Source organism: Rattus norvegicus, chromosome 13 (assembly GCF_036323735.1).
Source record: "Rattus norvegicus strain BN/NHsdMcwi chromosome 13, GRCr8, whole genome shotgun sequence".
In the NCBI taxonomy this organism is placed as follows: domain Eukaryota; kingdom Metazoa; phylum Chordata; class Mammalia; order Rodentia; family Muridae; genus Rattus; species Rattus norvegicus.
In genome coordinates, this window is record NC_086031.1 from 60,571,374 (window position 1) to 60,597,539 (window position 26,166).

At 35.8% G+C, this 26,166-nt stretch overlaps 1 long non-coding RNA gene across 1 annotated transcript in view; it reads left to right on the forward strand.

The window, feature by feature from the left end:
• LOC120096272 (uncharacterized) overlaps positions 1–25,344 on the forward strand; it is a 139,611-nt gene extending 114,267 nt beyond the window's left edge. Inside the window, exon 8 of the long non-coding RNA XR_010057046.1 lies at positions 25,047–25,344. This is a non-coding gene — a long non-coding RNA (uncharacterized LOC120096272). The remainder of the gene's footprint in view (positions 1–25,046) is intronic.
• Positions 25,345–26,166: the final 822 nt, after the last annotated feature.

Consider the following 26,166-nt stretch of genomic DNA (forward strand, 5'->3'; position numbering starts at 1 on the left):
CAAGAAGTTAGACCACAGGGAGAGCAATAGCCCTATTAAAAATGGGTTTCCGAGCTAAACTAAGAATTCACAGCTGAGGAATGCTGTATGGCTGAGAAACACCTAAAGAAATGTTGAACATATTTAGTCATAAGGGAAATGCAAATCAAAACAAATCTTGAGATTTTACCTTACACCAGTGAGAATGGCTAAGATCAAAAACTCAGGTGATATCAAATGCTGGCGAGGATGGGGAGAAAGAGGAACACTCCTCCATTGCTGGTGGGACTGCCAATTGGTACAACCATTCTGGAAATCAATCTGGAGGTTCCTCAGAAAATTGGACATTGAAATACCTGAGGACCCAGCTATACCACTCTTGGGCATATATCCAAAGATGCCCCAACATATAACAAAGACACATGCTCCACTATGTTCATAGCAGCCTTATTTAATAGCCAGAAGCTGGATAGAACCCAGATGCCCTTCAACAGACGAATGGATACAGAAAATATGGTACGTTTATACAATGGAATATGATTTAGCTATCAAAAACAATGACTTTATGAAATTCATAGGCAAGTGGATGGAACTGGAAAATATCATCCTGAGTGAGGTAACCCAATCACAGAAAAGCACTCATGGTATGCACTCATTGATAAGTGGCTAATAGCCCATATGCATGACTTACCCCAGATGCACAGAACACATGAAACTCAAGAAGGATGACAAAAATGCGAATGCTTCATTCCTTCTTTAAAAGGGGAACAAGAAAACCCTTGGCAGGAAATAGGGAGGCAAAGTTTAGAACAGAGGCAGAAGGAACCCTCATTCAGAGCCTGCCCCACGTGTGGCCCATACATATACAGCCACCAAACTAGATAAGATGGATGAAACAAAGTAGTGCAGGCTGACAGGAATCAGATGTAGATCTCTCCTGAGAGACACAGCCAGAATACAGCAAATACATAGGCTAATACGAGCAGCAATCCACTGAACTAAGATCGGGAACCCTGTTGAAGGAAACAGAGAAAGGTGTGGAAGAGCTTGAAGGGGCTCAGGACCTCATATGAACAACAATGCCAACCAACCAGAGCTTCCAGGTACTAAGCCACCACCCAAAGGCTATACATGGACTCAACCTGGGCTCCAACCACATAGGTAGCCATGAATAGCCTAGTAAGAGCACCAGTGGAAGGGGAAGCCCTTGGTCCTGCCAAGACTGAACCCTCAGTGATCGTGATTGTTGGGGGGGGGAGGGTGGTAAAGGGGGGAGGATGGGGAGGGGAAGCCCATATAGATTGGGAGGGGGAGGGTTTAGGGGGATGTTGGTCCAGAAACCGGGAAGGGGAATAACAACCAAAATGTAAATAAGAAATATTCAAGTTAATAAAGATAAAAAAATTCTAATCTTAAAACACACAGCAGTAAAAATTAGGAGTGAATTAATATAAGAAAATGTAGAGGAAAAATGAATAATTACATATCAAACTTTGTGTCCAGGTAAATTTTAATGAAAGTAAAATTTAGACTTTGATGTTATACTCCACAGTGTCCAGTAGTTTCCCTAGCACGCAAACATCCTTGGATTTCATCTTGACAGCCACAAAACATTAACCTCAACACCTTTTTTGTGTGTCTGTGTGTGTGTATCTGTGTGTGTGTGTGTGTGTGAGAGAGAGAGAGACAGAGACAGAGACACAGAGACACAGACAGAGACAGAGAGACACAGAGAGAAACAGAGAGTCAGAGAAAGAGAGAGACAGAGACAGACACAGAAATAGGAAAATAAACAGAGAATTCAAATGTGACTCTTATGGTAAATTATGACATTCCAATTGTATGGAGATCCAGACAAATAGAAAAATAAAATACACTCACAAGAGAAACAGTAATAAAAAGAGTAAATTCTTTTTTTTTTTTTACATTTTATTTTTGTAATCTTTTCTTTTTCTTTTTTTCCTCCATCTTTATTAATCTGGGTATTTCTTATTTACATTTCAATTTTTATTCCCTTTTCCGGTTTTCAGGCAACATCCCCTAACCCCTCTCCCTCCCCTTCTATGTGGGTGTTCCCCTCCCCATCCTCCCCCCATTAGCACCCTCCCCCCAACAATCACGATCACTGGGTTTCAGTCTTGGCAGGACCAAGGGCTTCCCCTTCCACTGGTGCTCTTACTAGGCTATTCATTAGGTTATGGGATAATAATACCAATGAAACATTGTAATAGTGTGAGAAGTCATTAAAGAAAATTTAAATCAACATCTAATTTTATATATGAGTGGAATTCAAGATGGTATTTTCAAACACATACAGAACGTGCTGTTTCAGATACTCACTTCTCCATTCATTACCTCTGACATCCTTCCTTACTCATGTTTCTACCTTAGGAATCACTACTCAACTTTCAGATTGATTTTGGTTTGGTTTTTGTTTTGTTTGTTTTGGTTTTTTTTGTGCTAATTGTTAATGTTTTACATAGTTTTGTTGTTTGTTTCTGCATGTTGAAACATGGAAACGTATCTTTATAACCTAGTTGGTTTCCATTAGCATAATGTCCTCTAGTTTCAAGTACTTTTAAATAATAGGATATTATTTTTCTTTATGACTAAGTAACATTGCTGTATGAACCATTATTTTCTCTATCTAGCCATCTATTTACCTAAGAAGTCAAGGTAAGCTCAGTAAGTTAATAACCATATATTGTCCAAGTATTCATGGTAGGATTTATAATGAGTATATGAAATTCAAGAGATATGAAAAATACTTGGAATTGCTATTTAAAAATTGAGCGTTGAAAATAAGGTGCACTTAAAATAATTGCAGAAAAATATTTCAAATTTCATAAGTAGACACTGAGATATGTTTTGTGGAAGTGAAGATCAGGACAAGGTCTCATACTGTAGCCCATTCTATGCTGGAATTCACAGCATAGCCCATTTTGGCTTTGAACTTATGCCAACATTTCCGTCTCAGTGTCTCAATCACTAAATTACAAATATAATCTCCCACAACCTGTTGATCTTCCTCTTGGTATTACTATAAATTATTATATTTACTCAATTTTTGAGCTTGGAACATATCTTCCTTTCCTCCACTCCATGTCCTCCCACGTATTTTGCCTTCTTGCTTTCTTTCAAATTCTTGGCCCCTTTTCATTAATTGTTATTAAAAATTGTATACATGTATGTATATATATGTGTGTTTGTGTATGTATATATTAAAGTATTTTTCTAACTGTGTACCTCTGCTCATTTTATATAATTTTATATGAAGGTATGCTTTTAGGGCTTATGATTGATATTGTATAAACAACTGCCTTACCTATTCTTGTGGGTGGAAAGTTTGTGATAAACAGATGATCAGGGAGTTGTGCTGAGATTGTATCTCCTAGTAATATTAGAGTTACATTTATAAAATCTCACCAGCATAACTGCCTAAAGATGAACTGAACACAACAAGAAGAATTGGCATGCCAACATCGATGGAAGAAAATGAAAAGGCCACAGTTCTCTACAAACAACCAAGAAGTACTCAAATCTACAACTTGTACAAAATTGTATTTGTCATGTCAAAAAATAATCTCACTAAGTTGAATTAGTGTTAAATATTAATGAACATTTTAAGAAGATATAAATTTTAAAAACTTGTGTGGAAAAACATATGATTTGAAATTCTTTAATCACATTGTAATTACTTGTGCAAAATGTTTTCTTTTTTGTGGGAGACAGGTAATTTCCTATAATTTTTACATAAGAATAGAGTAAGCATTCATATAGAAACAATTTAAATCATGTGTTTATAGTCTGCTTATACTATTCTAATATCTATTACAGTATATGTTATGCATGCTGTTTATATATATCATCTATTCTATCTAATCTCATCACTTTCTTAATGTATCTATCATTATATGATATCTATGATACATATGATTATATATACTTGTATCCTCTTGATTTGTTTGTTATATAATATAGAACTGATATTTAAATCATGTTAAAATTATGAAAAAGCAATATTTTTGCCGTTCAATAAAAAAGACATGTTGAGTGATTTTGTAATGGTCCATGATTTGCTGAAGAATAATACTCCAGATTCAAATAAGATACCCCACAGTCTGAAGACCTCACAGAAGGTGTGCTATAGACAGGCCACAGGCCTACTAGGACACATGCAGCAACCCAGGGACACAGGAAGCAGGCTCCAGACAGAGACACTAGGACCAGCTAACACCACAGATAACCAGATGGTGAGATGCCCACACAAGACCATAAGCAACAAAAAACAATATACTTTGGCATTATCAGAACCTAGTTTTCCCACCACAGTAAACTCTGGATACAACACCACACCTGAAAATCACAAAACTGTCCTAAAATTCTATGTCCTTTAAGGAGGATATAAGTAACTCACTAAAAGAAATACAGGAAAACACATGTAAACAGGTAGAAGCCCTTTACAAGGAAACAAATAATTCCCTTAAAGAGATACAGGGAAACCCAATCAAACAAGGGAAGGAATTTCATAAAGCAGGTCAAGACCTAAAACTGGAAGTAGAAATAATAAAAAACACACAGAGGCAAACTTGTAAATGGAAAACCAGGGAAAGAGGTCAAGTATTTCAATGTAAGCATCACCAATAGAATACAAAAGGTAGGAGAAAGAATCTCAGGTGTAGAAGAAACCTGTGTAAATACTGACACAGCTGTCAAAGAAAGTTCAAAACATAAAAAAACTCCTTAGGCAAAACATTCAGGAAATCTAGGACATAGTCAAAAATCAAAACCTAAGAATAACAGGAATAGAGTTGAGCAAAAATTTACAGTTTAAGGGATCCAAAAATATCTTCATCAAAATCATAAAACAAAACTTCACCAACCTAAAGAAAGAGATGGCTATAAATGTACAAGAAGCCTATAGAACATCAAATAAATTGGACCAGAAAAAAAGTCATCCCCTCTTTTCATAATAATTAAAACACTAAATACACAGAACAAAGAAAGAATATTAAAAGCTGCAATGGAAAAGGACCAAGTAACATATAATGGCAAATCTATAAGAATTAAACCAGACTTCTCAGCAGACCCTAAAAGCCAAAAGAGCCTGGACAGAAGTCATGCAGAACACAAATGCAAGCCCAAGCTAGTATACCAAACATAGTCTCAATCAAAATAGGTGGAGAAACAAAAATATTCCAGGTTGAAAAAAGTTTTAGCAATATCTATCTACCAATCCAGCCCTACAGAGGATTCTTTTCTTTTTTTTTCTTTTTTTTTTTTTTTTTCAGGAGCTGAGGAAGGAACCCAGGGCCTTGTGCTTGCTAAGCAAGCTCTACCACTGAGGTAAATCCCCAACCCCTACAGAGACTTCTAAAAGGAAAACACCAACACAGAGACAGTACCTACACCAAAGGAAAAACAAGATATTAACCATTTCACGACAAAGCCAAATGAGAGAGTCACATGCACATAATGCCATCTACAATAACAAACATATCAGGAACTAACAATAATATGTCTTTAATATCTCTCAATATAAACAGACTCAATTCCCTCCAAACAGACATGGGATAACAAACTGGATATGCAAAGAAGATCCAGCATTTTGCTGCATACAAGAAACACAGCTCAATAACAAAGACAGAGACTATGTCAATGTAAAAGGCTGGAAAAATTCTTGCAAACAAATGCACCCAAGAAATAGCTGAAGTTGCCATCATAATAGTTAATAAAATTCACTTTCAACCAAAATTATCAAGAGAAATGAGGTAAAATACTTCATATTTGTCAAAACCACCAAGAGAAAGTCTCAATTCTGAACATCTATGCTTAAAATGCAACATCACCAACATTCATAAAAGAAACTTTACTAGAGATTAAAACACACATCGAAACCCATACCATAATATTTGGAGACTTTACCATGCCACTCTCACTAATGGATAGGTCACTGAAACAGAAACTAAGCAGAGAAATAGTGATCAAGAGAGATTTGAACCAATGGATTAAACAGATATCTATAGAACATTTCACCCTAAAACAAGAGAATATACATTATTGTCAGCACCATCATGGTACCTTCTCCAAAATTGACCATAAATTTGGGCACAAAACAAGCCTTGGGGTTGGGGATTTAGCTCAGTGGTAGAGCGCTTGCCTAGGAAGCGCAAGGCCCTGGGTTCGGTCCCCAGCTCCGGGGGAGGGGGGGAGAACCAACAAGCCTCAACCAATATAAGCAATATAAGAAGATCAAAATTATCCCATCCATCCTATCAGATCACTAATGACTAAGGCTGGTCTTCAGTAACAACAAAAACATCTGAAAGCCCACATACACATATAAACTGATCAACCCTCTACTCAATTTTAACTTGGTTAAGGAAGAAATAAAGAAAGAAATTAAAGACCTCCAGGAATTCAATGAAAATGATGACAGGGCCTATCTAAACTTATGGGGGCATAATGAAAGCAGTGCCAAAAAAGGGAAATTCATAGCACTAAGTGTTCTGGTAAAGAAATTGGAGACACTATGATAGCAACTTAACAGCACAACTGAAAGCCCCACAACAAAAAGAATCAAGCACATTTAAGAAGAGTAAACTGCAACAAATAAACTCAGGGCCAAAATCAACCAAATAGAAACAAAGAGAGCAATACAAAAAAATCATCAAAACCAAAAGCTGGTTCTTTGAGAAAATCAAAAAGATAGATAAGCCCCTAAATAACCTAACTGAAGGACCCAGAGGCAGTATCCAAAAAAAAAAAAAAATCAGAAATGGAAAGAGAAATATAACTCAAGAAACTGAGGAAATTCAGAATTTCATCAGATCCTACTACAAAATTTGTACTCAACAAAACTGGGAAATCTAGATGAAATGGATAATTTTCTAGAGAGATACCATATACAAAAGTTAAATCAAGAGCAGGTAAACAATCGAAACCAGTCTACATCCCTTAATGAAAACAAAAACAAAAATAAAAATGGAAAACAGGGCAACAGGGCCAGATGGCTTTATGACTTTAGTGCAGAAGTCTACCAGACTACCAAAGAAGAGGTAAGACCAACATTCCTTAAACTATTCCATAAAATAGAAACAGATGAAACACCACTTAATTCATTATATGAATTATGAATACCTAAACCACACAGGGACCAAACAATAAAAGAGAACTTTAGACCTATTTCTCCTATGAATATCAATGCAAAAATGCTCAATAAAATTCTTGCAAACTGGATCAAAGATCATATCAAAACCATCATCACACACAGCAATCAAGAGAGCTTCATCACAGAAATGCCAGGTTGGTTCAGTATAGGAATATTCATTAACATAATCCAGTATATAAACAAACTCAAAAAAATCAAATGATCAGCTCCTTAGATGCTGAAAAAGCCTTTGACAAAATACAACACCCCTTCTTGTTAAAAGTACTGGAGAAATCAGGAATTCAAGGCCCATATCTAAACTTAATAAAAGTAATATAGAGCAAACCAAGAGCCAATATCAAATTAAATGGAGAGATACTTGAAGCAATCCCAGTAAAATCAGGAACAGGACAAGGATGCTTGCATATATATATATATATATATATATATATATATATATATACACACACACACACACACACACACACACACACACACACACACACACACACATATGCAGCCCAAAAATTCTACCAGAGAACATGTACAGCTAATAAACAACTTCAGCAAAGTGGCTGGACATAAAATTAATTTAAATAAAATAGTAGTGTTGTTTTTAAATACAAATGGTAAATGGGCTGAGAAAGAAATTAGGAAAATAGTACTCTTCATAATAGTACCAAATAATAAAAAATATCATGGGATAACTCTTAGCAAACAAGTGAAAACTCTGTATGACTATAACTTCAACTCTCTTAAAACAGAAGTTAAAGAAGACCTCAGATACTATACATGGACTGACCCTGGACTCTGACCCCATAGGTAGCAATGAACATCCTAGTAAGAGCACCAGTGGAAGGGGAAGCCCTGGGTCCTGCTAAGACTGAACCCCCAGTGAACTAGACTATGGGGGGAGGGCGGCAATGGGGGGAGGGTTGGGAGGGGAACACCCATAAGGAAGGGGAGGGGGGAGGGGGATGTTTGCCCGGAAACCGGGAAAGGGAATAACACTTGAAATGCATATAAGAAATACTCAAGTTAATAAAAAAAAAAAAGACCTCAGAAAATGGAGAGATCTCTCATGCTTATGGATCGGTAGAATTAATAAAGTAAAAGGAGCCATCCTGCCAAAAACAATCTACAGAGTCAATACAATCCTCATCAAATTCCCAAAACAAAGTGTCAAGAAGATGAAAAGAACAATTACCAACTTCATGTGAAAAAAAAAAAAACAAACACCCAGAATAGTGAAAATAATCCTTAACAATAAAAGACATTTTGAGTGAATCAATATTCCTGACCTCAAGCTGTACTACAGAGCAATAGTGATAAAAACCACATGGTATTGGTACAGAGAAAGACAGGTAGATCAGTGAAACAGAATTGAAGATCTAGAAATAAAACCATAGAACTTTGGAAATTTGATCTTTGACAAAGAAGCCAAAAACATAACATAAAAAAAAGAAAGCATCTTCAATAAATGGTGCTGGGCTGGTCTAACTGACTCTGTGTAGAAAGATGAAAATAGATCCATATTTGTTACCTTGCACAAAGTTCAAGTCCAAGTATATCAATAACCTCAACATATAACCAGATAGGCTGAATCTAATGGAAGAGAAAATGGGATAGAGCCTTGAAGTCTTTGTCACTGGGGAAATTCCCTGAACAGAACTCCCATGGCTCAGGCTCTAAGATCAAAACTTGATAAATGAGACCTCATGAAACTGGAAAGCTTCTCTAAGGCAAAGGACATAGTCAATAGGACAAATCAGCAACCTACAGATTGGGGAAAATTCTTCACCAACCCCACATCCAATAGAGGGCTAATATCCAACATATAAAAAGAACTCAAGAAGCTAACCTACAAAAAACCAAGCAACCCAATCAAAAATTAGGAATAGAAATAAACAAAGAATTTATAATATAGAAGCCTCAAATGGCAAGGAAGCACTTAAATAAATGTTTAAAGTCCTCAGTCATCAGGGAAAGGCAAATCATAATGACAGTGAGATTCTACCTCACACCAATCAGAATGGCTTAGACCAGAAATCAGGTGACAGCAACTGGTGGCATGGATGTGAAGAAAAAAGAACACTTTTCCATCCTTGGTGGGATTGTAAACTTACGTAACCACTCAGGGAAATCAATCTGGAGATTCCTCAGAAAATTGGAAATAAATTTACCTGAAGATCCAGCTATACTAATCTTGGGCTTATACCCAAATGATGTCCCACTCTGCCCCAGGAACATATGTTCTACTATGTTCATACCCACCTTATTTCTGATAGCCACACTCTGGAAACCACCCAGATGTTCCATGACCAAAGAAAGGATATAGAAAATGTGGTCCATTTATATTAGAACACTATTCAGCTATTAGGAATGAGGACATCATGAGTTTTGCAGGTAAATGGATGGAACTAGAAAATAACCTGAGAGAGGTAATCCTAGTCCAAAAGGACATGCATAATATGTCCTCACTAATAAGTGGATACTAGCCAAAAAAAAAAAATAAGTACAGAATACCCAGGATATAATCCACAGAACTCAAGAAAGTTAAAAAGCCTAAGTGCCTAAATAAAGATGCCTATATCCCACGTGGAAGGAAGAAAAAGGCTGTCAAGGGGGCAGAGGGATGCAGAGATCTGGATGGGAGAGGGGACAGCAAGGGGAAAAGGGGAACATGATTAGATATTGGGGGTAGGAATAGAAGCAAAACCCTGAGGTCCAATAGAAATAATGGAAACAGGGAACCTTGGGAGGTAGGAGATGGGGGAACCCTCTTTAATGTACCACAGACTTGGGATGTGAGAGATGCAGATGAAATGCTCAACAGCAGGAGAAGCGAAATTGTGGAGTTCATCTTCAATGAAAGGACAGGGCATCAAGTAGTGGGGTTGTGTTGCTATCCCACAGGCAAGAGCTCTGAGCCTGAGCTGTTCCTATCTAAAAGAACTTCAGGGACAGAGAAGGAGTGGAGACTGAGAAAGAAGAGGTTCATTGACAGGCCCAAATTGGTGTCCAGTTGCGGGGAGATTCAGAGACTTGACATTGTTATGATGCAGTGGTGTACTTATGGATACAAGCCTGGCATGGCTGCCCTCTCAGGGGTCCAACAGGCAGCTGAAAGCATCAGATGTAGATACTTCTGGAAAAACATGGGAATTCCTGTGGCTTAATTAGGAAAGGGCTGGAAGAAGCTGAGGAATAAGGGTGACCCCATGAAATGAACAGCTCTGGATCCCCGTGATCTCTAGAACACCGATCCACCAAACAGATAGCATACATTAGCAGACATGAGGCCCCTGACACATATACAGCAGAGGACTGTCTGGTCTGGCCTCAGTGAGTGAAGAAGCACCTAACCCATGAGAGACTTGAGGCCTCAGGGAGTGGGGAGGTCAGCTGGGTTGGTGGTGGCTGGGGGGGTAAGTCCTCTTGGAGATGGGGTGTGGGAGTGGTATTTGGCGTGATTGGAAGGTAGAAGAGGAGGTAGTTGGTGACTGCTGTTGTGGTTTGGCCTGAAGTTATCTGTATTTTGATGATAATGCCACTGTCCCAAGGACAGCTGCCTAGTCCCGTACTCAGAACTCAGGTGACTTCACCAGAACCTTCTCCCCATTGATTTTGTAAAGTACAGGTGAGGGGCAGGTACAGGATAGAAGGAGGCCTGTCATTGGAGGAGAAGGAAGGATGGGCGGGAGAGAGTTTGAAGGAAGAGGAGAAAACTAGAGGAGAAGGAGACACAGGGGAGAAGAGAGAGGGGGTCTGAGAAGCCGTGGCAGGACAAGATGGCAGGTGATGTTAAGATTCTGCTCTGTGTATTTACAAGTTGTTATTAATGTTCTCAAAGGATGGATAGTACTGGGCTTTGTATGTTTAAGTGGACAATTAAATCTTACCAATTGGATCTAAGATTATTGTGTTGTCTGTTTTTTTATGTGAGGGTTTGACTGTAGGAAAGTGTGCGCTGGGCTGTGTTTCCGCCAAGATATCTAGCAGATATCTTGGGGCAGCGACGTGTATACCCAGTGGGGTAAAAGACGAAATACTTTTTATTTTTATATTTTTACAACAACAGACTGCACTGTGGAAAAAGTTTAAAGAATATTAATTTAAAAGTAGCAAAAAAGACTAAAATACAATTCATTAAAATATTTCTCTTCAGTGGGTTCTATTTAAATGAAACTAAATATTTGCACTTCAGCTAGCAGCTCAATTCCAAAAGCAAAAGTAATTTTTGTTATTAATTCTGGAACAGTGATCAGAAAATTATGTAAAAGTACTTTACTTTAGTTTCTGTCATTTATGAATGTAGCAAAAATGAATAAAAACCGTCTAGTCTAAATTTGTAAGAATATTTATTTCATTCTTTAGTGAAAACTTTAAAGTCAAAATATTATCTGATGCTCACAATTCTCCCAAAATGATTCTTGAGGTTATGAATTGAGAGTGGGCATCTTTCCCAAGCAGAGACAGCAGAACTTGGCACTGTGTTGGCAAGCAGGAAGCATCGACTCTAACCAGTGTGTTCTGGTGGAACTGCACCTTAGCACCTTCATTATTAAGGAAATCACAATTCTTTGACTTAATATCCCAGTCTGCTGGCTTGGGGTTTAAAATATATACCCCCATGTCACAGCTGTTCTGATCTATGCCACGAACTTTTCAAGACTGAAAATAGAGAACAAAGTGTTTTCTGGTTAGAAAAATGTATGTACACATCAATACACCTTTACACGTCAGTGACTAGTTAAAAAACCCCTCTCTCTACAATCCAGAATAGAGAAAGGAATTGAATTCAGGCCTGACACTTTAACAATGCACTACCTCCTAGATTTTGCTTTAGCCCATAATTAATTTTCTGTTTATGCTTAGTCAAACTCTATTTAATTTGAGAAGAAAAATTATATTTTAAAATAAATACAAATAATTTTAATAACATTTTATTTAGCAAAACTGGATTTAATGCAAAGAAATACCTTGTAAAATATGGTAGAAGCAAGACACCTGTCCAATTGTGTTCTAAGATTGTTTTTCGCTAATTATTTTTAACATATTAGGGTATTAAAATGTTATTTACATAATATTTATAAAATATAAAATATATTTCCTATAACTCATCAACAAATATAGTATCAATGAAAAAAATATAATCAGTATGACACATACTATTGCTCTAAATCAGAATTTTCTGAAAACCAAGAGAATTGCTTGTAGGCTATGAGCCACAAACTGTTAGAAACTTTGTATCTTTATCACCAGGCAGAAGACTGCACACATATTACATGCAACATTTGTTGCATCTCACAGCACAGTAGACACCTTCCTGTTTAATAGAGAATCCCAAAGCTTTGTCTTCTGGTTCCTTATACTAAAAAATTTATTGAAGCTGAATTACGTAGAAAACAAAACGAGTACATAAAGAGATGTTTCCGTTTTTCTGATAAAAATATTTCTGCCTAGTATGAAGTTTATAACATGGGTGTTTAGAACTAAATTCTGCCATATCAGTCTTTTCCTAAAATTACTAGTCTTTATTAAGGGCTAAAATTTCCTGAACCTTATAATCCTTGAGCTAGCTACTAGGTCAGTTTCAAATGCCTGTCTCAAATCTTTCCATAAGTTGTCTCAACTATCTAATAATGTTTCATGTTTAAAATATTATTTGTGGAGATATTCTATGAAAACCAAGCCTGAAGTAGTGATATTACCATCATGTACACTACGGATTTTGTGCATATAACTTACATATTAAGAATTATATGTGTAATATAAATTTCTAATAGGTAAAGTATTGACTGAAAGACATTGCTGCTTCCAGTCTCTAACTGTGCCAAAGAGCTAGCCCATGGACAAAAAATACTGCCTGCAGAGAACTGGTCTTCCAGGAGCACTCTCCCTCCTCAGTCCAAAGCCCACAGGAGGAAGCTCACTTCTCTCCATTGACTGTCCAAGGAGAGCTACACCAGGAGCAAATAGGCACAGGAGCAAACTGGGCATGAGAGCCTCAGAGCTGCTTAGGACAGGACCCTTCCAGTCTCCATTTGTGCCCAGAGATGGCGCTGTTCCGCAGTTCTCCAGATCCCACACCAGCCCCAAGAGAGCTGGTCTCCCAGGAGCCCTGCCTCTCCTAAGATCACAGGCACACAGGCACACAGGAGGGACAAGCTATAATCAGAGACAGCAAGACCAGCGTGCATCAGTGATAAGAAATGGCATTGGGCCAGCACGAGACCATAAGCAGCAGAAACCAAGACTTCTTGGCAACATTAGAACCCAGTTCTCCCACCAGAGCAAATACTGACTATTCCAACACACCTGAAAAGCAAGATTTGGATTTAAAATTGCATCTGTGATGATGATAGAGGACTTTAAGAAGGACATGAATAACTCCCTTAAAGAAATACAGGACAACACAGGTAAAGTAGAATCCCTTAAAGAGGAAACACAAAAATCCCTTAAAGAATTACAGGAAAATATAAACAGGTGAAAGAATTAAATAAAATAATGCAGTGTCAAAAATGGAAATAGGAACAATTAAGAAATCACAAAGGGAGACCACCGTGGAGAAAGAAAAGCTAGGAAAGTTATCAGGAGTCATAGACATAAGAATCACCAACAGAATACAAGAGGTAGAAGAGAGAATCTTTGGGGCAGAAGATACCAGAGAAAACCTTGACAAAAAATGCAAAAACAAAAAAGTTCCTAACTCAAAAGGCCAGCATATATCATCAAATAACTACAGAAGAAAACTTCCCTAACCTAAATAAAGAGATTTCCATGAACATACAAGAAGCCTTCAGAACTCCAAACAGATTGGACAAGAAAGGAAATTCCTCCCATCGCATAATAGTAAAACACCAAATGCACACACAAGAAAAGAATGAAAATTAAAAGTAGTACAGGAAAAAATCAAGTAACATATACAGACAGACCTATTAGAATTATACCAGACTTCTCACCAGAGACTATGAAAGCCAGAAGATCCTGTGCAGGTATCATTCAGACTCTAAGAGAACACAAATGCCAGACTAGGCTACTATATCCAGCAAAACTCTCAATTACCATAGATGGAGAAACCAAAATATTCCAGGACAAAACCAAATTTAAAAACTATCTTTCCACAAATCCAGCACAACAAAGGATAATAGATGGAAAACTCCAACACAAGGAGAGAAACTATGCTGTATAAAAGACAAGAATGTAATCTTCTTGCAATAAACCCAAAAGGAGATAGCCACATAAGCATAATTCCACATTCCACAACAAAAATAACAAGAAAAAAATCACCATGCCTTAATAGCTCTTAACATCAATGGACTCAATTTCCCAATAAAAAGACATAGACTAACAGAATGGACACTTAAACAGGACCCAGCATTTTTTGGCATAGAGGAAAGGAACCTAAGTCAAAAGACAGACCATTCTTCAGAGTAAAAGCCTGGAGAACATTTTTCCAAGCAAATGGTCCCAAGAAACAAGCTGGAGTATCCATTCTAATATTAAATAAAATCAACTTTAACCAAAGATTTATCAAAAAAGATAAAGAAGGACACTTTATAGTCATCAAAGGGAAAATCCAGCAAGATGAACTATAAATTCTGAATATCTATGCTTGAATTTCAAGGGCACCCACATCCATAAAAGAAATTTCACTAAAGCTCAAAGCACACATTGCACCATACACAAAAATAGTAAGAGACTTCAGCACCCTATTCTCATCAATGGATAGATCATGGGAACAGAAATGAAACAGAGACACTGTAAAATGAACAGAAATCATGAACCAAATAGACATTTCATCCCAAAACAAAAGAATGTATATTCTTCTCAGCACCTCATGGTACCTTCTCAAAAACTTACTGGTCACAAAACAGGCCTCAGTAGATACAAGGAGACTGAAATAATCCCATGCATCCTATCAGATCACCAAAGACAAAGACTGGTCTTCAATAACAACAAAAACAACAGAAAGCAGCACGGAAGCTGAACAATGCTCTACTCAATGACAACTTGGCCAAGGAAGAACTAACGAAAAATTGAAGACATTTTGGAATTTAATGAAAGTGAAGGCACAACATATCTAAACTTAAGGGAAACAATGAAAGCAGTGCTAAGGGGAAAACTCATAGCTCTGATTGCCTGCAAAAAGGAGCTGGACAGAGCATACACTACCAGCTTGACAACACACCTAAAAGCTCTAGGACAAAAAGACAGAAATTTAACCAAGAGGAAGAGACAGCAAGAAATAATCAAATTCAGTGCTGAAATCAACCAAGTAGAAACAAAAAGAACTATACAAAGAATGGACAAAACCAGGAGCTGGTTCTTTGAGAAAATAGATATGATAGGTGAACCCTTAGCCAGACTAACCAGAGGGGAAAAAACAGTATTCAAATTAACAAAATCAAAAAACATAACAACAGAAACTTAAGAAATTAAAAAAAAATTATCAGATCTTACTATAAAAGCCTATACTCAAAAAAAACTGGAAAATCTGAAGGAAATGGACAATTTTCTAGACAGATACCATGCATTAAAGTCAAATCAGGATCAGACAAACCATCTAAAAAGTTCCATAACCCCTAAAGAAATATAAGTAGTCATTAAAAGTCTCCCAACCAAAAAATGCCCAGGACTAGATGGGTTTAGTGCAGTATTCTATCAGACCTTCTAAAACCTAATACCAATACTCTACAAATTATTCCACAAAATAGAAATAGAAGGAACACTACCCAAATAGCTTTTTAAAGCCACAATTATGCTTATACCTAAACCACACAAAGACCCTACAAAGAAAGAGAACTTCAGACCAATTTCCCTCATAAATATTGATGCAAAAATAGTCAATAAAATTGTCACAAACCAATTCCAAGAACATATCAAAAAGATCATTCACTGTGATCAATTAGGCTTCATCCCAAGGATGCAAGGATGATTCAATATACAGGAATCTAAGAACATAATTCACTATATAAACAAACTCATGGGGGAAAAAAAGACCACATGATCATCTCATTAAATGCTGAGGAAGCATTTGACAAAATTCTACATCCCTTCATGATAAAAGTCTTGGAAAATTCAGAAATTCAAGGCCCATACCTAAACATAGTAAAAGCAATACACACCAAATCAGTAGGGAGAGGAAGGAAAGTGCATAGCATTTGAAATGTAAATATACAAACTATCCAAGAAAAATAAAATTAAAAGTAATATATACAGACAAAACCCTGAAACGGTCTACAGTAATTACTTTGTTAATATGGTCGACCCAAGTTCCTTTGCTCTATTTTGCAAAAGTTTTATATATTGCTTCAAGAATCGTAAACCTCTCCTAAAATGAGCAACATGGGAAAAAAAGACATTGCTATTCTTACAAGATAGTATAAAATTACTTAGCCTAGTTGATTATGTTTTTTCTATTCCTACTAAAAAATTAAGAAACTCCATATTTTTATGTTTTAACAACAGTAGATATTAACAAGCTTTACTTTTAAACATTCAAATAGGTATATGATGATATAACCTGATGATTTTACTTTGCATATTTCCAAAGACTAATTAATTTAGTACCCATTCTGAGCTTATATCTTTATGTAGCATTTATATGCATCTGTATATGATATGTGCAAAAACATCATATCCTCACATTTTGATGAAAAGCATCTTGATATTAGTACCTTATTTTAAGTGAGTCCTTCAAATGACCTACAATAATTAAATAGTTACAAGATCTTTGCATATGCATGATTGTAAACCTATTTTCAACCTGAGTACTGCTTGTCTTTCAGCTCTTTTGTTTTAGGCTGTGCTTTAAATGTTTCTTTGTTTAAATTTTAAAATGTCAAGAATCAGCTTTTTAATTTGATCTTTGTACTTTTCTTTCCTCTGTAAGGCATCTAGTGTTCTTGAAGAAGACAAATTTTGAATACTTTTTTAAGAGGTTTAAGTTTCTATGCTTAAATCTAAATTTCATTTTTGGTTTTGATTTTTTTCATTTCATGTTTTTCTCATAACAGAGAATAAACTATTTTAATTTTCAAGTAACATAGTGTATATATCTGTGGGAGATAAACTAAATTTTTTTCTTTTGTATGAGTCTGGGTGGATTACTGTTTTCAGATAACAAAAATCAAGTGCGAGTGGTTTATAACATAATCAAAGAGATGAAACAGAGGAAGTGAAGCAGCCATATCCCCAGCCTTTAATAAAAGGCTTCAATTTCATTAGATAGAGCAGGATACCACTAAAACATCTTAAGGCAGGTGCCCTAGTCATGTGTACCCTCTCACCCACACCGTGGCTTCAGTGAACAAGAGCAATATCTATGGGTTGCTCCTGTATCATTTATGGCACCAAATATTTATTTGCTCACAGTCTCAGGTAAGAAATATGAGAGCATTCAAAGAACAGCTGGAGATCTGATGGTTACAAATGCTTTCTCTTATTCTCAGTGTTAATCATTGTCATGTTAGCATGTTAAACTCCCAGTGACTTAATTCAGTAAGTCCAACTGCATGTTCTCTAAGAGGAAATGCTGAAGGAAATAAAAAAATAGTGCTTTACCTGAAAGAGTAATTTAACTCTTTGTGTGTTTTCAATTGAAAATATGACTTTAAAAATGATAAATTTCTAAATAAGCCTGAATCATTTATGAACAGACAAAAACAAAGAGAGCAAGAGCTTGGGACATGCATGCTCATTCTATGTTGAATTCTATGATGAATCATTTTACATTTCCAGTATGGGATAGTTTTAATTGTATTTCAATAAGTACCCAATGTCATGATGAGAAACAGGAGAGGGAAAGTTGAATTTGTATAGAAAGTCGGTTATATAAGTGTGCCTTAATCCTAAATGGGAAAATGATGTTTAACAGATGTAATATATTGTTTCCCAAATCATAGCCCAAGATTTAGGATATTTGGACAGAGAATCAATTATTTAACATGATACAGCTAGATGGAATATAGTACTGTTCAAATATCAAATCGTTGATTATTGTAGGACATTAATAAGATGTCTTACACATTATAACTTGATTATCATGAATTAATATATAAGCTCATTGAGACTAGATAAGATAGAAATGTTATTTGATCTAACCGGTATTGTAGGGAAACCTTTAACAATGTATGGTGTTAACCATTTTCTTCACATAAGCTAATTATATAAAGTGTGAGCCTGCACTTAATTTACTCATATATATATATATATATATATATATTTAATTTTGTCATATGGAAATAGTAGATTAAAGAGAAATGCTTGCTGTAGATTTTCAGTTGTCAAGAGTGAATGCTCTTAGGAATCACTGAGAATGCATACTAGGGAAAATCTGAAATGTGTTTGTTGAAGAATATGTCCTCCATATAATGAAATTAAATTTTTTCAAGGGACAGATTCTGAAAGATTTTTGGCTAGCGTTTGGGTCTACAGGTAGCATGATCTTTAAGAAGTAAGTGCTAGTCAAGCAAAATGAAATACAGGCAATATGCTCATAAGGAAACATTTGTAACCACACTGCTCTGTCACTGCTTTGAAGAGAATATGCTTCTGCTACTAGGAAGTTCAGCCATGATGTTCTTCCTGCCTCACCACAGGTCCTAGGTGATCGACCCAAATGATGTGAATGGAAGACTCTGAAAACCAAGTTAATGTCTTTCCTCCCAATAAGTTATTTTTTTCTAAGAATATTTTTTATTAACAGTAAGTTCAAACAATATCTAATAAAATCAGCATATGATTTTTACATCAAAGAACATTGCTTAACTCTATTCAAAGGGACACAACACTAAATCATTGTTCCCATAATTATTTGATTATATTTGTTCTTGTCCGTTTTCTCTATATAATTTAATGTTGATGAATAGAAGTATTTTAGAAGGTCATGTTCACCATTTTAATCGAAGGTTTTGGGTGTTTCTTCTATAAATATTTACATGTTAATTTGTTTTTGAAGGGTTAATCAACTTATTTTTGAATGTCAGCCATCATTATAACCAGATGTGTTGACCAAAATCTTAGATTTTCATCAAGAGATTCCTTATTTCTGATAAAAAAGAGAGATATAACTAGCAATTTTTCATATTTTCTAATGCATCAATATTATAGTTTATTGAATTTTATACCAAGGTCAGACAGGTTGCAGTAAACATCTCCCATAGTACCCTGTGCATTATGTATGCTTCTTATTCTTCAGTAGCCATTATCTGTTTTCTGATCCCATTCTATATTTATGTTTTCAAGTGTGGAAAGGGACATTAGGTTGCCAAGTAGTTCTTAGTTCTTTTTGCAGTTGTTTTTGTTTTCTTTCTTTCTTTCCTTCTTTCTTATTTTATTTGGGAGCATCTGCAATTTGACCATCCATCTTGAGCTTCATGTGGTCTTTGGGTAGTATTTTGTGTAATTCAAGCTTTTAGGCTAATATCCACTCATCAGTGAGTGCATACAATGTGCGTTCTTTTGTGACTGGGTTACCTCAGTCAGGATAATATTTTCTAGTTCCATCAATTTGCCTATGAATTTCATGAAGTCATTGTTTTTGATAGCAGAGTAGTACTCCATTGTGTAGATGTACCACATTTTCTCTATCCATTCCTCTGTTGAGGAACATCTGGGTTCTTTCCAGCTTCTGGGCATTATAAATAAGGCTGCTATGAACATAGTGGAGCATGTGTCTCTCTTGTATGTTGGAGTATCACTTAGGTATATGCCCAGGAGTGGTATAGCTAGGGCCTCAGGTAGTGGAAAGTCCAATTTTCTGAGGAACCCTCACTGATTTCCAGAGTGGTTGTACCAGTTTACAATCCCACCAACAATGGAGGAGTTTTCCTCTTTCTCCACATTCTCTCCTGCATCAGCTATCACCTGAGTTTTTTATCTTAGTCATTCTGACTGGTATGAGCTGGAATCTCAGGGTTGTTTTGATTTGCATTTCCCTGGTGATTAAGGATGTTGAACATTTCTTTAGGTGATTTTGGCCAGTCAATAATCCTCAGTTGAGAATGTTTTGTTTAGCTTTGCACCTAATTTTTTTAAAGGGTTGTTTGGCTCTCTGGTGTCTAACTTATTGAGTTCTTCTTATATTTGGGATATTAGCCCTCTATCAGTTGTAGGATTGGTAAAGGTCTTTTTTAAATCTGTTTGTTGCCATTTTGTCTTAATGACAGTGCCTTTTACTTTACAGAAGCTTTACAATTTTATGAGTTCCCATTTATCAATTCTTGATCTTAGATCATAAGCCATTGGTGTTTTTTTTTTTTTTCAGGAAATTTTACGCAGTTCCCATGTTTTCAAGAGTCTTCCCCACTCTTTCTTCTATTAGTTTGAGTGTATCTGGTTTGATGTGGAGGTCCATGATCCACTTGGACTTAAACTTTGTACAGAGTAATAAGGATAGATAAATTTGCATTGTTCTACATGCTGACCTCTGATTGAATCAGCACCATTTGTTGAAAATGCTATCTTTTTTCCATTGGATGGTTTTAGCTTCTTTGTCAAAGATCAAGTCACCATAGGTGTGTGGGTTCATTTCTGGGTCTTCAATTCTGTTCCACTAATCTATCTGCCTGTCTCTGTACCAATACCATACAGTTTTTATTACTATTGCTCTGTAATAGTGCTTGAAGTCAGGGATGGTGATTCCCTCAGAAGTTATTTTATTGTTGAGTGCTTGCAAAAATAAACAGGAGAGAGCGTATGTCAGCAGCCTGAGAGCATACCTTAAAGCTCTAGAACAAAACTAAATAAATAAGCCCAAGAGAAGTACAAGGCAGAAAATATTCAAATGTGGGGATGAAATCAACCAAGTAGAAATGAAAAGGATTATACAAAGTATCAAAAAAACAGGAGCTGGTTCTTTGATAAAATCAACAAGATAGATAAATCCTTAGCCAGACTAACCAGAGGGCACAATTAACACAATCAGAAGTGAAAAGAGAGACATAACAAAGAAATTTAAAAAGTCATCAGATTCTACTACAAAAGCCTATATTCAACAAAACTGGAAAATCTGGAGGAAATGGATAATTTTCTAGACAGTTACAAGTCACCAAATTTAGATCAGAAACAAATATATCATCTAAAAACCCTCATAACTCCTAAAGAAATAGAAGCATTTATTAAAAGGTCTCCCAACCAAAAAGATCCCAGGATCAGATGGGTTTAGTTCCAAATTCTATCAGACCTTCATGGAAGACTAATACTGTCCTCATACCAATACTGTCCAAACTAAAATAGAAACGGATGGAGCAGTACCAAATTCCTTACATAAAGCCACAATTACTCTTATACAGAAACCACACAAAGATCCAACAAAGAAAGAGAACTTCAGACCAATTTCTCTTATGAATATTGATGCAAAAATACTCAATAAAATTCTGGCAAACCAAATCCAAGAACACATCAAAACGATCATCCATCATGATCAAGTAAGCTTCATCCCAAGGATGCAGCAGGGATAGTTTAATATATGGAAATCCATAAATGTAAACCAGTATATAAACAAATTCAAAGATAAGAACCACATGACTGTTTCATTAAATGCTGAGAAAGCATTTGACAAAATTCAGCACCCCTTCATGATAAAAGTCCTGGAAAGATCAGGCATTCAAGACCCACATCTAAACATAGTAAAAGCAATATACAGCAAACCAGTACCAAACATCAGTCTAAATGGAGAGAAACTTGAAGCAATACCACCAAAATCAGGGACTAGACAAGGCTGCCCACTCTCTCCCTACTTATACAATATAGTACTCAAAGTCCTAACCAGAGCAATCAGACAATGAAAGCAGGTCAAAGGGATATAAATTGGGAGGGAAGAAATCAAAATATCTCTATTTGCAAAAGGTATTATTGCATACTTAAGTGACCCCAAAAGTTCCACCAGAGAACTACTAAGCCTGATAACAACTTCAGTAAAGTGGCTGGATATAAAATTAACTCAAACAAATCAATAGCCTTCCTCTACTCAAAGGATAAACAGGCTGAGAAAGAAATTAGACAAATGACGCCCTAAAATTCCCAAATTGAATAATGTATCTTGGTGTGACTTTAACCAAGCAAACAAAATATCTGTATGACAAGAACTTCAAGTCTCTGAAGAAAGAAATTCAGGAAGATCTCAGAAGTTGGAAAGATCTCCCATGCTCATGGATTGACAGGATTAAAACAGTAAAGGTGGCCATTTTGCCAAAAGCAATCTACAGATTCAATGCAATCCCGATCAAAATTCCTACTCAATTCTTTATAGAGATAGAAAGAGCAATTTGCAAATTCATTCGGAAAAAAAAACCCAGGGTAGAGAAAACTATACTTACCAGTAAAAGGGAATAACATTTGTAATGTAAATAAAAAATGTCCAATTTAAAATATAACTCATTAGTATGGGGTTTAACTTTTAGTCCCTCGGTCTATTTGCATAAATATTTCTATAGTCTTAATTCTCTTTGACTGGGCAGTGGCAATGTTTTTTTGTTTTTTTGTTTTTTTAAATTAGGCTCCTTTGATGACTCTCAATACAGGTAAGAAAGCAATATTCGTAGCACATATCTATTTGTAATTAAGAGGAGTCTCTGAGAGGACTCTAATGAACTGTAATTTAAGAATAGCAATCAACTGGAGCAGTAAGGTACATTTTATATGTGATAAAAATAGGCCTTAGTTTACCTAGCATCTATGATTCAGTTAATTTTAGTGTTGTTGCTACTTTCTTGGTATCTGACTGTATAGTGGTATGGATGAACATAGTGACCAGGAACTGAGATGCCAGTATGTGAAACAGTAGAGAATGTATCATTAAATGGTGTTCATCAATGAAGGTGAAAGGGTCTTAATCCCTACCAAAAAGCACAAACACAGGGCTTATCATGAGGAAGCTTCCCTTTGTTGAAAGCAGAAGGAAGACACTTAGCCACAACCATTCTGTGGTGCCATTTCCTCAATTCCAGGGAGTTGTTGTTGTTGTTGTTGTTGTTGTTGTTCATTTCTTTGTTTATTTGGTTGCTTCGTTGATTTTTTTATCACTGTGATATTCAAATGTATCTAATGTCTGTTATATGTCTTTTCTTGTGCATAGTATACCTGGATGTTCATCTTTATGCAGCCATGACTTAAACAAAATAACCGAACTATAAAAGTAATAGAATAATTTCTTTTTTATCTTTATTAACTTGAGAATTTCTTACTTACATTTCGATTGTTATTCCCCTTCCCGGTTTCCAGGCCAACATCCCCCTAACCTCTCTCCCTCCCCTTCTATATGGACACAAGAACAAGTTGAGGTCCTGACCATAGAGGAGGATCCTCAGAGCCCAAGTCAAACTCTGTGCAGCTCCTGCTTCTGTGCAACCTCTTCTATAAAGTTTAAAATTGCCACAGGCAAGGCAGAGGGAAACTGGGAATTCTGAAGCAGATTGAGTATGAACCATTTATCAAGACCCATCTGATTAACAGAATTGGATTACTATTATATAGATTATTTGGTCCTATTCTCCTCAACTTAGGCATTTTGGTAAATAGTTTTACTCTTTTATTTTGTTTTTGTTTTTGTTGTTTGTTTTTATTTTTCCAGAATGAGTATAAGAAATTTTAAATACTTCTCTCATAAGCACTTAGTAGGTTCTTTTTCTTTATGAAATAAATTTAGATTTTTAGAAACATGATTTTATTTCCCTACCCCCCTCAAAAAACCTCTCATTATATAAAAAAAAATAAAGGAGAGAGAGATTTGTTTCTCTCAATTATTTCCTTCAAAAAACCACTGCTGTTCAAATCCTTTCATTCTCCCAGTAGGGTGAAAAGAATTTCTGGAGAAATGACCGCTGAAAAGAAGGTTTACTTAGCAGTATATTTATCTCCAATATTGATAGGTGATCTTTCAAGCTCTTCTTGAAAGAAGTGCTTCTTTCTCTTGGTTTCTTTGTTGTTGAATTAGTTGCACTATATTTGCACAAGTTCATGTGGAATTTTCTATATAATCATGTTTGGTATCTCTATCAAAATGGTCTTCACAAAATATATGGGTTTTGGCATCATAGAATTTCCAACTTCTGAAGATGAAAGAAAAGGTGTTTTGTCTGTAAAACCGACAGTATTTTCCTTGTAAAATAATGCATGCAGCACTGGGTTTCGGATTTAGCTTAGTGGTAGAGCCCTTGCCTAGCAAGTGGAAGGCCCTGGGTTCGGTCCTCCTCAGCTCAAAAAAAAAAAAAAAATGAGGCAGCACTAAAGATCAGATACCTTTCAGTCATCTTCTAAATCTCTTCAGTACAATGTAAGCTTATATATTTCACAGAGCAGATGATGATATTCTTCAGTACTCTATGTCAGAAGTGACTTGTGTCTGTCTCATTTTACTTAAGTGATAGTCGGCTGGCTTCCCAATATGTCAATCAATCAAAATGATGCACAGTGTGGACTGCATCTTTAGAAAAATGAGATTATAATGCTTATGAAACTTAAAGTCCTCTCTTGATGTTTTACAATGTAAATAGAAATATCAACGAATATGAGTAATTTTACAGTGAATTGTTCACATAACATTTGTTGATGTAGATTTTGCCAAGAATATCACAGAAGTTAGTTAGAGTATAGTAAGTCTCAGTGGTTGTAGGATGTATTTGTTCTCAGAAATGACATCTTTAGAATTTGAAGAAAGGAAAAGCTTCTCATAAATAGGCAGTTCTGTTATTCCCTTGCTTGTGTATGATACAGCTTTTCTGTAGTATCTCTTACTGCTAAAGTTGAATTTACTCTCAATACTTAAACAAATATATATGTGTGTGTGTGTGTGTGTGTGTGTGTGTGTGTGTGTGTGTAAAATTAGCACAAGTTAATTTCAAGGAGGTCTTCATACACCTAATAATTTTCTAATTTTACAAACGATGTATTTCTTCTCCCCCCCCCCCAGGAATTTTGATTGTGCTTGTGCTGCAGCTTGAGTCAACAAGAAGATTCAAAGTGATGGTGAAGAGAGGAGTGACTTACCCTAAATTCAAAAGAATCATCACTAAGAAAGCATAAAGGAAATAAGAGCTAGTCATTTAAAGCAGTCAAGTCACTGGAAGAGCTAACAAAGTTATTAATATTGCAAAGTAGAGCATTCTGTGTGTTAGAGGGATGGCAAGGAGCCTTCATTAGCTGGAGTAGGATGAGTCCAGACAAAATGAATAGGAAATGCCATTGGGGAGATAAAAACTGAAATATCATGCAATTGTCCCAATTTGCCTTCTACTATTCTTCTTTAACACTGAGATCCCTTTCTCACTTGAAAGTTCTCAATTCCAGACATATGGTCATCCCTTTAAAACTTTGCTTATTTAAATTCTATTTAAGGATTTTGCTTGCTTGTTTGTTTGTTAATTTAAGTCTGTGGCTTATTATGTAGCCATGACTGGTCTGAAAGTATGTGTGTAGATGAGGCTGACCTGCTTCTCTTTCATGAGATTTAAGATTAAATGTGTGGACCACAAAGCAATAAATAATAGATGCCAGTAAGGATGTAGAGAAAAACAAACTCTTACACAATTCTGGAAGGAACCTCTATTGGGATAGCCATTATGGAAAACAATATGGACTCTCCTCAAAAGAAAGAAATGGACACAAATAAAAGATCCACAAAATCATCCTGCTACTGGATATAAACACAAGGGACATTGTCACATCAAACAGGTACTTGTAATGCTACTTTTGAAGAAGTCCCATTCATCTTATCCTAGATATGGAATAAAACTTGATGTCCTTCAAGGATGGGGTGACAAAGAAAATGTATAATATAAACAGGGAATTACCATTCAAGTATAAAAAAATGCACTGCTCTCAGCTGCAGTAAAGTATATGGAGCTATAGGAGTTGGCATACATTATACGTTTGTCAGGCACTGTAAGAGACAAACTACAGTTTCTAAATATAAAGAATAGATACAGCTATGGGAATACTAAGAAACTTACTTTGATCAGCAAATTTTGCACAATGTTCTATATTTTCTAGTTTATTCTATTAAATCTATAACAATTTTAATTAATATACTT